General features: G+C 45.1%; 1 protein-coding gene across 8 annotated transcripts in view; it reads left to right on the forward strand.

The window, feature by feature from the left end:
* MCF2L2 (MCF.2 cell line derived transforming sequence-like 2) overlaps positions 1-12,006 on the forward strand; it is a 235,307-nt gene that overhangs the window by 150,609 nt on the left and 72,692 nt on the right. The gene's annotated exons all lie outside the window — the stretch shown is intronic.

Raw genomic sequence — 12,006 nt, forward strand, 5'->3', positions numbered from 1 at the left:
GCAGGGTTAGGGTTGGGAACAATAAATGCTCCACTGAATTGAAATTTCAGCCTTCGTGACAGGAAAACGGCCAAGTAAAGAGGAGGGTCAAGATATTAACTGATATGCATGAAATTTCATATACAGCTATATAATCCCTAGTTTAGTAAGGTAAGACCTTTGGAGCAGGCATTTTCTAAAAAAGAAAGTTTTTTATGAACTGCCCTAGTAGGGCAGTAATTGTTCCTTGATAATTTGTCACCCCCCCCCACCCATGATGGAACCTGGGGTGGACCGCCCCCCCTTCCTACACCCCTGAGCCCCACACTGCTTTTTTTGTTGCTCCTACTGCATATGTTGGAGGGATTGTCTCTAATGCAGAACACTGATTGGCAGTAACATAGAAGCCTAGAATTGTCGAGTTGGAAGGGGCTCTGAGGGTCATCCAGTCCACCCCTGCAAGCATAACATGGCCAGGGCTTTGGTACACTGTATGCTTTAACACAGATGACACCAGTGCATTCCTTTTTCTGTGTGGAAAGCGTTATATGTTGACAATGTCTCTTGTTGCACTGGGCTGCAAGAAAGGTCTGTGGTCAGCTGTGTGACCTGCGTTTCGATTTCTGTTCTCAGTTCTTATGTTGAGGGGTCCCACTGCTTACACAAAAGCAGCATCAGACAATGTATAAATAGGACTCGCAGACTGTCTGTCTGGACTTCATATGCAATGTGCTAAAAGACAATCCTCACTTTTGCAGGGAGAAATTTGAGCATAGATGCATTTGTCATCTTGCATCTCCATAAAGGCTGTTTTGCACCATAAATGATTTAACCTAGCTTGTGAAATAAATACACTGAGGGACGGTTATCTGATCTCCACCACTCCAGCCTTCCACTCCCTGCACTGATCATGATCCTTTCATTTTATTGCAGCTTGATATAAACAGGTAGCTGGTGAAGCTTCTCCCACGATTCATCTTTCAGCCGGAAAAAGTTCCCCCACTTACATTCTTGTGTCAGGCAGCTGTTGAAATTACAGAGCCAGTTTTTAAAAATGCAAGTTGTCCAATATTAGGAATAAGTTTCATTTGTTGTTGTTTAGTCGTTTAGTCATGCCCGACTCTTAGTGACCCCCTGGACCAGAGCACGCCAGGCACTCCTGTCTTCCACTGCCTCCCGCAGTTTGGTCAAACTCATAGCTTCAAGAACACTGTCCTGCCATCTCGTCCTCTGTCGTCCCCTTCTCCTTGTGCCCTCCATCTTTCCCAACATCAGGGTCTTTTCTAGGGAGTCTTCTCTTCTCATGAGGTGGCCAAAGTATTGGAGTCTCAGCTTCAGGATCTGTCCTTCCAGTGAGCACTCAGGGCTGATTTCCTTCAGAATGGAGAGGTTTGATCTTCTTGCAGTCCATGGGACTCTCAAGAGTCTCCTCCAGCACCATAATTCAAAAGCATCAATTCTTCTGCGATCAGCCTTCTTTATGGTCCAGCTCTCGCTTCCGTACATCACTACTGGGAAAACCATAGCTTTAACTATATGGACCTTTGTTGGCAAGGCAATGTCTCTGCTTTTTAAGATGCTGTCTAGGTTTGTCATTGCTTTCCTCCCAAGAAGCAGGCGTCTTTTAATTTCGTGGCTGCTGTCACCATCTGCAGTGATCATGGAACCCAAGAAAGTAAAATCTCTCACTGCCTCCTTTACAGTGGCGTAGCGTGGGGGGTGCAGGGGGGCCCGGCTGCACCGGGTGCAACATCTGGGGGGGCGCAACATCACGGGTTAGGGGGCGCAACATCACGGGTTAGGGGGCGCAAATTACTTGCCTTGCCCCGGGTGCTGACAACCCACGCTACGCCACTGCTCCTTTATAAGTTCCATGGAACAGGATTATTGCTACATTGTTAGGTATGGTTCCAGTAATTACTACTGGTAGCAACTGCAGGAAACTGGGGGTGCCATATTGTAGCTGAGGGGAACCTTCTCGCCTTCCAAATGTTGCTGAACTGCAACTCCCACAATCCTTGGTCCTTGTCCTACTTGCTGGGGCTGATGGGAGTTTTAGTTCAGCAAATATCTGGCAGGCCAAACGTTCCCCACCTGCCATATTGCTGGTTTTAGGAGCAGGGCCAAGAGGGTTAAGGAGGGGAGGGAAAGGAGGGGAGAGGCCACGAGCCCCCAGAAACCTGGAGCCTGCCAGACATGTTTGGATAGCTCAGTTGGTCGAGCATGAGACTCTTTATCTCAGGGTTGTGGGTTCAAGTCCCACGTTGGGCAAAAGATTCCTGCATTGCAAGGGCTTGGACAAATGACCCTTCTAGTCCCTTCCAACTGTGATTCTATGACCACAAGAAGGATGGGGGGGGGTGATGAGAATAGCACCCTCTTTGTGCTAGTCCCAAGTATCAGGCAGTCTGCTGGCTTTCGCAGATCCAGAGGCTATTCCTTAGGCCTAGAACAACCTGCTCTTCCCACAGTGGTGGCACCCCATCTGTGCCGTTCCATCGTCAGAGAGAGGCCTGCCTGGCACCAACACTGTTTTCCTTTCAGTGCCAGGCAAAGGCATTTTTATTCTCCCATACTTTTCAACATATTTTAACGGTGCAGCCCTATCTATCTATCTATCTATCTATCTATCTATCTATCTATCTGGAAGTAAGACTCAATGAGTTCAATGGGACTTACTGTATCAGGTATGTGAGCATAAGATTGCATCCTCAATGTGTTTTTATTGTTTTGATATGCCACTTTTTAAGTGCGGGGTTTGTTTTGATTTTGTAAACCTCCACAGAAGTGTGGACATGATTTATTTTAAATTTTAAATGCATAAACAATTTGTTAAGTCCAAGGAGCAGACCATTCTGCTCTCCCCCAACTCTGATAAGTTGGCAACCGTATGGAATGATTTATCTCCTTATCATGTAGTCTGGATTCATTTATCTCCTTTTCTCTTTCTTTCTTTCTTTCTTTCTTTCTTTCTTTCTTTCTCTCTCTCTCTCTCTCTCTCTCTCTCTCTCTCTCTCTGTGTGTGTGTGTGAGAGAGAGAGAGAGGGAGAGATTTCTGAAAGACAAACCTTCCTTCCTTTTGTGCACAAACGGCAAAAAATAAATGCAGAGAATTGCCTGCAACTGTTGTTTCATTGAAGTGAGACAGTTCCAGTGTATTCCTGCTCATTCAGCAGAATATTGACATCCATCCTGCTGTGGATTTCCCCGTTCAACGTAGCCAGAGACAAGTGCTTTGCTAGAGACAGAGAAAGGAACAGCATGGGAGGGCTGGACAAAGGCTTGCTCAGACTGGGAACTCCCTCACTGCAAAACCATGTTGTCTAGGAAGAACAGCTTGCTTTTAAAAATAGGGCTCTGCTATCTTTAACTATATTGTGTCTATTTGTGCAGATGGAGACAAACCCTTTTATGATAGCGCAGGGGTGGGCAACCTCCGGCCTAGGGGGCTAATTAAGCCTGCCAGACCTCCCAGTTTCGGCTGAGGTAGACACTGCTGGGCCAAAGGGGGTTTGCAGGCACCTGCAAAACCCGTCTCCAGGGCTTGCCTGAAGCGTTAAGCATGCTCCCACAAAACAGGACACAGTGATAACAGCAAGAACTTTTATTGAACGAGCAGAACTGGACAACAGGGGCAAAGCAACTGCTTATATACATTTCCCAAGGCCTGGGCCACTCCCACTCTCAACGTGATTGGCTGTCTAAACTCCCAAGCTGCGAATCAGCCCAAATCCTGAAACATTCTGTGATTTGATATCATGTATTGAATCAGAACACAGGGGTTCAGATCCTTGGTCCAGACTCAAGCTTAGGCAAGCACAGTCCACTGGATACAGAGCAGTGCCTTTGCCCCTGACATCATTTTGACATCAGGTGCTGCATCAGGAAGATTTCGGGCATCACATGGCAGGACAGAGTTTCAAACAAAGCCCACCTTCCCAGCATGTTGATACTCCTGTCTCAGCGACGTCTACGCTGGCTTGGTCATGTGCACAGAACGGAAGATGGCAGGATCCCCAAGGATGTGCTCTATGTGGAGTAGGTTTTAGGCCTGTTGGCAGACCAAACCCGCATTACAAAGATGTCTGCATACACGACGTGAAGGCTGGCAGCATCAACCCTGCCATGTGGAAATCCCTTGCAGACGACTGCAGTGCCTGGAGACAGACAGTCAAGTCATGTATCCACAGCAGTGACCAGAGGAGGAAGGACCACTGGGAGGAGCACAGAGAGAAGAAACGCCATGCTGCATCTCTAACAGTGAAACCAGACGCCTTCATCTACCCCAGCTTCAAGAAAACATCTCTCTCCCTTATCATCCCCTGCAGCCACAGCAGGCGCTGTAATTCTCCAATGGTTTGACGTCACCCCCAAAGGGGCACTCCTCCATTGTCTCCTAAGACAGACGGATGCCAACAACAGATTGACATCAGTGTCAAACGTGATGCACAGGGTAGAGCAGACAAGGATCTGACGCGCTGGCTGAATCTAGCTCCCCATCCCTGTGATAGGGATGTTTTAACATGCTTATGGTTTTAGCAGTTCTTGTTTTTATCTGTGAGTTGCCTTGAATCCTGTCGGGCGAAAAGGTGTGGTATAAACAAACAAACAAACAAACAAACATTATTATTAGATTTTTACGATTGCATTTTTACTTTCGTTGTGAATCGCTTTGGGACTTTTTGCAGTGGGAATTAATATATAAATACAGTCATACCTCGGGTTACAGATGCTTCAGGTTGCGTTTTTTCAGGTTATGGACGCTCCGAAACCCGGAAGTACCGGAACGGGTTAGTTCCGGGTTTCGGAGGTTGAGCACGCGCAGAATCGCTAAATCGCACTTTGCGCATGCGCAGAAGCACCAAATCGCAACCCGCGCATGCGCAGACACACCACTGCGGGTTGTGAACGCTGCAGGTTGCAAACGTGCATCCCGCATGGATCACCTTTGCAACCCGAGCGTACACTGTACAGTGGTACGTCAGGTTAAGAACTTAATTCGTTCTGGAGGTCCGTTCTTAACCTGAGACTGTTCTTAACCTGAGCTACCACTTTAGCTAATGGGGCCTCCCACTGCCGCCGCACGATTTCTGTTCTCATCCTGAAGCAAAGTTCTTAACCCGAGGTACTATTTCTGGGTTAGCGGAGTCTGTAACCTGAAGCATCTGTAACCTGAAGCGTCTGTAACCCGAAGCGTCTGTAACCCGAGGTACCACTGTAGAGCTAAACCCAAACCTTATAATCATCTCCAAACCCCAAAACTTATAATCACCTCCAAGCTAAATGCCTGCTCAATCCTTTTACCTAGGGAAGGTTTCCTAGCCCTGGGTAGAGCTTCTTCCTGGTCCCATACTCACTTGGATTGTGTATGTACGTAAGTAAGTAAGTACATGTGGTGTTAACATGCACCTCATCTTTCTGAGTGGTGATAAGCTTCAGGGGGGCAGTGCTGGACATGGCTGGCTTAGAAGGTCTGTTGCTCAGTGAGTAGAGCATTTGTGTGGCACGCAGAAGATCCTTGGTCCAATCCGCAGCATCTTCAAGTAGGGTGGGAGAGACTCGCTGGCTGAAATCCTGGAGAGCCACTACCAATCCGTGTAGACCAGGGCTTTCCAAACTGGGGTCCAAAAGCTTCATTCAGTTGTTCCGTGGCATGTCTGTAATAATACAATTAAAAACCATACAGCATCTAGCACAGGGCATTGCAATGGCTGCAACAGGCAGAAAAATCATTTAGTGGCTCTCCAAGACTTCAGCCGTTTTCACGTGGTCCATGATGGGGGGAGAGGGATAGTTTGGGAACCACAGTGGTGAGGGCAAAACTGATCTAGATGGACTCAGTAGAAGACTGAGACTTCTTCCTGAAGGCCTTGTTCCAACAGGCTTTGGGGAATTGTCTGCTTTTAAGGAAATGGCTGCTTTAATTATAGCTATCTGTTTGCTTTTAATAGATTTTATCTATGGATATAGTTTTAATTCTGTCACTGTTTAAGTTTTTTAATAAATGATCCTCCCCATGTGTTTAGCAGTTCTTCTTTTTATCTGTAATCCACCCTGAGTTGTGAAGCACCCTGTGATCTTTGAATGAAGGGCAATATACAAATTAAACAAACAATCAGAGTTTCGTCAGGGAAAAAGTCAGAATATAAGTACATAAATAAAATAAAACAGTTCCCCATGTTCCTTCAGAAGGAGGAAACTGGAGACTTACTGGCATTTTGTAATGCTTGTCTTTACTTAAAAACAGGTTGAGCAGATCGTGTAACTTTTCCGGTGTCTGATCTCTTATCAGATCAACCAGCACCCGAAGATGTTTACAGGACCCAAATCTCTGTGTCTTTTCTCAGTCTCTATCAAAGCTGCAGCCTCTTGTTCCTCTTGCAGATACCTGGTTCTCCACATCCCTGCAAGGAAGAGGTGTTAGGGTGGCCAGGTGAAAAAGAGGGCTTGCCCCCTGTGCTTTTAACTGGGCAGAGGGCCTTCTTGGTGGTGGCGCCCATCCTGTGGAACGCCCTCCCATCAGATGTCAAGGAAATAAACGACTATCTGACTTCTAGATAACATCTGAAGGCAGCCCTGTTTAGGGAAGTTTTTAATGTTTGAAGTTTTATTCTGTTTTTAATGTTCTGTTGAAAGCTGCCCAGAGTGGCTGGGGAAACCCAGCCAGATGGGCGGGGTAGAAATAATAAAATTTTATTTTATTATTTTTGTGTAAAAAAATGAGTTTCATCTGGTGCAGCTGGGCACAACAAGTTCTACACTACCTGCCCTCCTTTCTGGTCCCTGCCATGTGGAGGGTGGATGAGAAAAATCATGTCCATTTTCCAAAATGGACCCCATCTTCTAAAACATTTTCAGCGTATTTGCGGACCATTTGCCTGTCATTTCCCCAACAAGTGAGATACTTGCTAGCTAGTAATCTTCAGTAATCCTATGGGCTCCATTAATCCTCTTTTGTGTGTATTAATATAACAAAGATGTTTGTTTGTTTGTTTGTTTTTAATCAAATGAATGCCGGTTGGGGGGGAAGCAGCATGTTTTTATGGTGCTGTTTTATTGGGGTCTTTACTTTCAGAGATTTTAAATATTAAGTGGTTTACAAATACATACAAATTAAATAAATACATACAACCATAGCTGTCAACCTTCCCTTTTTTGGCGGGAAATTCCCTTATTCCAGCGCCGTTTCCCGCTGCTTCCCACTGGTATCCCGGATTGTTAGATATCCCATAGACTGTCCCTGGGACAGGTGAGGCTGCTGATCCCTTATTTTCAAATCTGAAAGTTGACAGCTATTCATACAACTGATAACATGGCAAATAAAACAGGCCGTGCATACATTTTCAGCAAATACTAGACATATCCCTGTTCATTAAAGACTCAGGGAATTAAAAGGTCGTAACTAACCTAAACATTGACAATGAAGGAACTAGATGTGGGGAGAACAGACACTGTTTCCTGAAAAGGCTCTTTCCTCGGTCGACTGCCTGAGATCTTCAGATGAAGGGTGGTATACAAATTTATTAAATAATAAAAATAAACAATAATAGCCATGACACAAGCGTAGTGCTGGGGGTACATTTTACAGAGTCCCAGAGATTCCAAGGGGCCCAGCTCAGGATTCAATCATATTACTATGAGGAAAGAAACTGAGTCTACATTGTTGACCGTGCTTGACTATATTTACGGAAACTTATTTCCATGTAATCTGCTTTACAGATCTTGTTATATTTGCTGGAGTCAACCAGGAGTATTAGAGCAGAACAAGCAATGTTCTTTACATTGCTTGTCCCAAGCTGAAGACTCAGAGAATATGCCTGGGCGGTTTGAGATATACAGATTTGTGCTTTTCCTATGTGACATCATCTCTCAATGCCGCCAGCTCCAGCGTTCTTTGCACAGAGCCAGGAGAATCAGTCGAAGTGAGGGATAGGGCATCATAACAACCCAGGCAGACATTCCAGGGATGGAGCTTGTAGGATCTGCAGAACCCAAATATAAATCAGTAGATGTCTGTTTCAGAAACAAGCCAACGCTTCTTCAGAGAATTTTCCATGTGATATCTTGCACCTGAGAAAGAAATAAAAAACCTACTTCTGGAAAAGGAAATGAGCTATCTTCACTGGTGTTATTTATACATAAATAAACCCTGCGACTAACATACAAGGAAGTGTGCATAGCTCTATGGGGCAAGGATATTTTTTCCGTCGTGTGTACCTGCAAGAGAAATTAACATCAGGGAGATAATTCATGATTTTGCTAGAAAGAGCACCAGAAAAGCAAAGCTTTAAAGTTGATTATTTATCAAATGTTTGTACCTGCATTGGTCCAATAGCATTAAAAAAATAAAAAATGACAGGGCCATGCCTTTATTAGGACCAACTAAAAAGGTTGCAAAATAAATAGCAAGCTTGGTAGGGGCTTCTCTAAGCTGCTCCATAAGCAATAAGTGCCTTTGTGTTTCAGTCTAAAAAGCAGTTTGAAGGGAATTAGCACATTGATTTTATTCAATTGTATTTATCCGAGGGGACGTGGGTGGCACTGTGGTGTAAACCACTGAGCCTAGGACTTGCCAATCAGAAGGTTGGCGGTTTGAATCCCCGTGACGGGGTGAGCTCCCGTTGCTCAGTCCCAGCTCCTGCCAACCTAGCAGTTCGAAAGCACGTCAAAAGTGCAAGTAGATAAATAGGTACCACTCCGGTGGGAAGGTAAACAGCGTTTCCGTGCGCTGCTCTGGTTTCGCCAGAAGCGGCTTAGTCACGCTGGCCACATGACCCGGAAAAAGTGTCTGCGGACAAACGTCGGCTCCCTCAGCCAGTAAAGTGAGATGAGCGCCGCAACCGCAGAGTCGTTCGTGACTGGACTTGACTGTCAGGGGTCCTTTACCTTTACCATTTATCCAAGGAATGCATGCATTGCCTTCTGCTAATTTATTTATCTAGTTATTAAAAGTTGCACCCCACCCTTTCTCCAGGTAATCTCAAGGGTGCCAGTAGTAGATATGAAAAGGATCTTGGGGTCTTAATGGGCCACTACTTAATATGAGTCCACTGTGTGATAAAGCAGTAAAAAGAAAGAGAAAGAAAGAAAGAAAGAAAGAAAGAAAGAAAGAAAGAAAGAAAGAAAGAAAGAAAGAAGCTCAAGCTATTCTAGGCTGCATCAACAGAAGTATAATGTCCAGGGAAGTAATAGTAACTTTATTCTGCCTTGGTCAGACCGCACCAGGAAGGAGTACTATGTCCAGTTCTGGGCAGCACAATTTAAGAAGCACATGGACAAGCTGAAATGTGTGCAGAGAAGGGCGACCAGGAAGATCAAGGGTCTGGAAACCAAGCCTGATGAGGAACGGTCGAAGGAGCTGGGTATGTTTAGCCTGGAAAAGAGGAGACAGGGAGAAAATTTGATATGGAAGATGGAGCAAGCTTGTTTTCTCCTGCTCCGTAGGGCAGGACTCGAACCAATAGCTTCAGTTTAGAAGAAAGGAGATTCCGGCAAAACGTAAGGAAGAACTTTCTGACAGTAAGAGCCGTGTGACAGTGGAATAGTCTCCCTCGGGTGACTCTCCTTCCTTGGAGGTTTTGAAGCAGAGGTTGGATGGCTATCTGTCATGGATGCTTTAGTTGAGATTCATTGATTGCAGGGGGTTGGACTAGATGACCCTCGGAGCCCTTCTATGATTTTATCTGCAGAGGAACCAAACTCTCAGAAAAAACAAATCTAGCTGGAGACTTGCAAGCATCAGATCACAGATCACAGATCACAGACATGATCTGGTTCGCATTGCCTTTTGTGTTTGTGGAGCTCCTTGGTTTTATTTTCCTCGTTGCTTTGGTTACTTTTGTGGTCTGTCAGGCATGGAGAACACGATGAGTTATTTAGATTCCCGAAACAAATTTACTGTTTATTTTGCATTAAACCAGACCATTAATTTTGATGCGCTGTGTATTTAAAAGTCCTGTGCGCTGTCTTCGCCCAGCGAGCAGAAACTGTGCAGCTATTTTTCTCCACGGAGGGGAAAGAAAAATTAGGGTGTTGGGTTTGGGTTTTTTGTTGTGTTTTTTTTTTTAAAAAAAGCCGTTAACGTGGTCCCTCATAAATTGGGCCTCTTGCAGAGGCAATGAGAATTGCTCATTTGTGAAATCCTTGCAGTTCCTGTGAGGAATAGCCTTTTTTTGTTTCTGACCATCTTCTCTGAAGCATTAAAGCATTCCTGATTTAATGGCGAGGCTGAGGCACGGAGACACGGTCTGCGCCAGCCTTCGGCCACAATTCAAGCTTTGTTTCCAGGGAGTGAAGAGGGGCCTGGTGCTCATCCCAAAATGTAATTCTCTTGGATTCTCGCGCTCTCCCTGACACAGCACAAAAAATCCAAGCTGAGGGAGACATGTCCGCTCTTGAAAGATTCTTCTTTTCTTGAGGCAGTAGCTGGAAGAAAAGAGGAGGCTGGGTTCTGTCTATATGGTTCCTTTCCCAGAGTGTTTGTTGCTGCTTCTAACCAAGGTGGCCTTCTGTCTACTTTGGCACAGATAGTTCCCCATCTGTGGCTGTCTGTAATTTCAGACAGAAAATGAGCACCTCATTTTATCCTGAAGCATTCCCAGGGCTTTCTAGGTGTTCTTAAAGTTGGGCCGTACCTTGGTGTGATTCCGCCCTTTGCTGTGATGCAAAGTTTAAATATCCATCCTTTTGGTAGTATTATCGGACGAGCGCTTTTTAGCCATTTTCTCCTTTTTTTTTACTTACTTTTTCATGTGGTTTGGTTTTTAACTGCGTTGTATTTTATGGTACTGTAAGGACTCAACTACATTAGTCAAGAAACAGCTTTTTGAATGTTTTGTAAACATGCAATGCCGGGTGGCGCCAGAGAGCAAAAAATAAAATAAAATTCTAAGCTATTTTCCATAGCATTTTTTTCTTTTGTTATAGAATCATAGAATCATAGAATCATAGAGTTGGAAGAGACCACAAGGGCCATCGAGTCCAACCCCCTGCCAAGCAGGAAACACCATCAGAGCACTCCTGACATATGGTTGTCAAGCCTCTGCTTAAAGACCTCCAAAGTAGGAGACTCCACCACACTCCTTGGCAGCAAATTCCACTGTCGAACAGCTCTTACTGTCAGGAAGTTCTTCCGAATGTTTAGGTGGAATCTTCTTTCTTGTAGTTTGAATCCATTGCTCCGTGTCCGCTTCTCTGGAGCAGCAGAAAACAACCTTTCTCCCTCCTCTATGTGACATCCTTTTATATATTTGAACATGGCTATCATATCACCCCTTAACCTCCTCTTCTCCAGGCTAAACATGCCCAGCTCCCTTAGCCGTTCATCATAAGGCATCGTTTCCAGGCCTTTGACCATTTTGGTTGCCCTCCTCTGGACACGTTCCAGTTTGTCAGTGTCCTTCTTGAACTGTGGTGCCCAGAACTGGACACAGTACTCCAGGTGAGGTCTGACCAGAGCAGAATAAAGTGGCACTATTACTTCCCTTGATCTAGATGCTATACTCCTATTGATGCAGCCCAGAATTGCATTGGCTTTTTTAGCTGCCGCGTCACACTGTTGGCTCATGTCAAGTTTGTGGTCAACCAAGACTCCTAGATCCTTTTCACATGTACTGCTCTCAAGCCAGGTGTCCCCCATCTTGTATTTGTGCCTCTCATTTTTTTTGCCCAAGTGCAATACTTTACATTTCTCCCTGTTAAAATTCATCTTGTTTGTTTTGGCCCAGTTCTCTAATCTGTCAAGGTCGTTTTGAAGTGTGATCCTGTCCTCTGGGGTGTTAGCCACCGCTCCCAGTTTGGTGTCATCTGCAAATTTGATCAGGATGCCCTTGAGTCCATCATCCAAGTCGTTGATAAAGATGTTGAATAAGACCGGGCCCAAGACAGAACCCTGTGGCACCCCACTAGTCACTCTTCTCCAGGATGAAGAGGAACCATTGATGAGCACTCTTTGGGATCGGTCAGTCAGCCAGTTACAAATCCACTGAGTGGTAGCATAGTCAAGACCGCATTTTACCAGTTTCTTTA

Source organism: Podarcis bocagei, assembly GCF_964188305.1.
Source record: "Podarcis bocagei genome assembly, chromosome: 4".
Taxonomy (NCBI): Eukaryota; Metazoa; Chordata; class Lepidosauria; order Squamata; family Lacertidae; genus Podarcis; species Podarcis bocagei.